We start from the raw sequence: 3932 nt of genomic DNA on the forward strand, positions 1-3932 counted from the left end.
TCCCGTCCGGGAAGAATACCATCCCCGGTCCAATATTCTGTTACCCAGTCGAAAAAAGAAAACTATCGTTTTTGTCGCCAATCGTCACATGTCTACAGACGGGCCGCATATGAGGCGGTATTCATCGTCGTCAAGGAACTGATGACCCTATAGTTTGGTCTTCTTACTTCTCAAACCAACCAACCATCATCGTCGTCCACAGTTCGGCACTGAGGAGACGATGGTGATTTCGTCATATGAATAGCATGGAGTCTAGATCATGTGACATTTCTGTCATTAACTGTAACGTACCACGTTGCACGTGCCTATGTGTCTAAAGAAATATGGTGTATTGATCGTTTCTAAAATCATTGGGGGAAGTGGCAACAAAACGACTATTCACGTTGGTGTGTAGAATATATGAGTCTGGCGATATACCATCTGACTTTCGGAAAAGCATCATCCACACAATTCCGAAGACGGCAAGAGCTGACAAGTGCGAGAATTATCGCACAATCAGCTTAACAGCTCATGCATCGAAGCTGCTTACAAAAATAATATACAGAAGAATGGAAAAGAAAATTGAGAATGCGCTAGGTGACGATCAGTTTGGCTTTAGGAAAAATAAAGGGACGAGAGAGGCAATTCTGACGTTACGGCTAATAATGGAAGCAAGGCTAAAGAAAAATCAAGATACTTTCATAGGATTTGTCGACCTGGAAAAAGCGTTCGCCAATATAAAATGGTGCAAGCTGTTCTAGATTCTGAAAAAAGTAGCGGTAAGCTATAGGGGGAGACGGGTCATATACAATATGTACAACAACCAAGAGGGAATAATAAGAGTGGACGATCAAGACCGAAGTGCTCGTATTAAGAAGGGTGTAAGACAAGGCTGTAGCCTTTCGCCCCTACTCTTCAATCTGTACATCGAGGAAGCAATGATGGAAATAAAAGAAAGGTTCAGGAGTGGAATTAAAATACAAGGTGAAAAGATATCAATGATACGATTCGCTGATGACATTGCTATCCTGAGTGAAAGTGAAGAAGAATTAAATGATCTTCTGAACGGAATGGACATTCTAATGAGTACACAGTATGGTTTGAGAGTAAATCGGAGAAAGACGAAGGTAATGAGAAGTAGTAGAAATGAGAACAGCGAGAAACTTAACATCAGGATTGATGGGCACGAATGAAGTTAAAGAATTCTGCTACCTAGGCAGTAAAATAACCAATGACGGACGGAGCAAGGAGGACATCAAAAGCAGACTCGCTATGGCAAAAAAGGCATTTCTGGCCAAGAGAAGTCTACTAATATCAAATACCGGCCTTAATTTGAGGAAGAAATTTCTGAGGACGTACGTTTGGAGTACAGCATTGTATGGTATTGAAACATGGACTGTGGGAAAACCGCAACAGAAGAGAATCGAAGCATTTGAGATGTGGTGCTATAGACGAATGTTGAAAATTAGGTGGACTGATAAGGTAAGGAATGAGGAGGTTCTACGCAGAATCGGAGAGGAAAGGAATATGTGGAAAACACTGGAATGACTTCCATGGTACTAGAGGGAGCTGTAGAGGGCAAAAACTGTAGAGGAAGAGAGAGATTGGAATACGTCAAGCAAATAATTGAGGACGTAGGTTGCAAGTGCTACTCTGAGATGAAGAGGTTAGCACAGGAAAGGAATTCGTGGCGGGCCGCATCAAACCAGTCAGTAGACTGATGACAAAAAAAAAAGATCGTCTTACTTCATGCCAACAGACATGTGAATGCTTGCTCTGAACAGGATTGCTACGTCGTCCGGTCGTTAGCATCCGGCAGATGTCACGCGCCGTTGCAAGTCTGGTTTTCGGCAGAGCCATCTGAACTTACCTGTAATCGACCAAAAAAGCGCGTATGTGGTAGAGTGACGGGGAAATGTGCTGAACTAACATTGGCGCCATTCGCGAAACTGGTGCTAGTTCTTTTATTAAGATTTCGGTCAGCTTATCTGACATCGTCTCCAGAGTTATAACCTGGTGCTGACATGTATAGCACAGCCGATCGACATTGAACATGCACAAGACCCAATTCACCCCTAACAAGAGAGAGGTTAAGGGAGTGGTATCTAAATAGTAGACGCACTCACGAAGGAACCCAATGCCGCCAGTATGCGAGATGCTATCATCACCGGCATCGGGAGTACTTGATAGAAGTGCAGAATTCGTGACACTAGCTATGTGTCTACGTACATATGTACCCGCTGGATCATGTTTATCACTCGAGTGATGTCCCCTTTGACGCCACTCAAGGGTGACTTGAGTAGTCTCCTATAGTTTTACCGTGCTGTGCGTCGTATGTCATTGGTAAAAACAATCCCTAGGTATTTCAAGGTATCCATGAGCTTTCTTCTGTTAGTCCAACACCAGTATTCAGCGCTACACTCTTGTCCAAATTTATGTGGCTGCCTGTGGCCGTTCCGTATTTGTGGATCCAATCTAAAGCCATACGCATATCGCTTCCATTTCGCACTACTAGCATCCTGTCATCCGCATACGACTTGCACTGAAATATGTACGGCTGGCCGTTGTGGCCGAGCGGATCTAGGCGCTTAAGTTCGGAACCGTACGCCTGCTACGGTCGCAGGTTCGAATCCTCCCTCGGGCATGGATGTGTGTGACGTACTTAGGTTAGTTAGGTTTAAGTAGTTCTAAGTCTAGGGGACTGATGACCTCAGATGTTAAGCCCCATAGTGCTTAGAGCCATTTGAAACATTTTTGAAATATGTACTCTTTCAAAGTCAGTTCTGTTAAGAGGTTGCGAACGCCGCAAAGTAACGGATCGACGGCAAGTGCATATAATATCGTAGATAAGGGATATCCTTGTCTGATAGATCTTTCTATGATGAGAGATTTCGTAATACGTCCATTGATGAGCACTTTGGAGGAGGCATTGCGGAGTAGCCGCATCACGACAGTGACAAATGGTTTCGAAAATCGTATTTTTGTGTCACGACATTGGAAGACAGATATGGCTCACTTTATGATACGCTCGATCAAAATCTATCAGCGCTTGTGCTCCACGGAGACGGCTCGTATGCTAGAGCTATCAAATCTCTATATTCACCAAGTGTCCTTCTGGGTGACGTTTGATCGAGTAAGATAACTTGGCGCAATACTCTTCGGAGGTTTGCTGCTAATAGTCCGGTGACTATTTTAAAGCCACATGTAAGGATAGTCAGTGGTCCGTAGTCCCGTATCCGTCTACCTCCCGAGAGTTGGTGTATCGCAATAATCAGCCCCTCCACAAAACCCGACGGTAAAAGCACGTCAGGAAACATTACTTCACGGCACGCAACAGTCCATCAGGTTTCTATCATATAGCTAAAGGTCCTATAAAATACCAAAGGCAGGCCACCCGATTCAGGCTATTTGTTCACCATTCCCCTGCCTGTAATCTTCATCACTGCCTCCTCTGCAGTCTCCTCCTTCAGTTGTGTTTCCGCATCTGGTTCAATGGTGCTGAAAATCGTATGTGTAACTTCGGCAGTGGCCACCGTATCGGTATCCACTGTAGTGTAAAGATGAGTGTAATATTCTACAAAGGCATTGTTGCTATGTTAGGTGTCTGCTATCATCTGTGTCCACGACACATACCAGGGTTCTTCGTCGTCTTTTGTTTCGTTTATAATGTGATACATCTACGGGATTTCTCCTGTAAACCGATCTAGTGTCCGTGTCCTGATTACTGTACCGTCGAGGCGGTGTCGCTTGATGGATATAACTTTGGCCTGCGCTCGTTGTACCGCCTCTTGCCGCTCCGGAGAAGGCATTTGTTCGGCGCAGTCCCGTAGCAACATGTCACCACTGCACGGCGTAGCGCCGGTTTATCGCAATCCATCCACCACTGCAGGGTCGAGACGCTCAAATGCGTCGTTCGCACGCTCTTATTCTGCACCACCCTTTAGATATCACTA

Source organism: Schistocerca cancellata, chromosome 1 (assembly GCF_023864275.1).
Source record: "Schistocerca cancellata isolate TAMUIC-IGC-003103 chromosome 1, iqSchCanc2.1, whole genome shotgun sequence".
In the NCBI taxonomy this organism is placed as follows: Eukaryota; Metazoa; Arthropoda; class Insecta; order Orthoptera; family Acrididae; genus Schistocerca; species Schistocerca cancellata.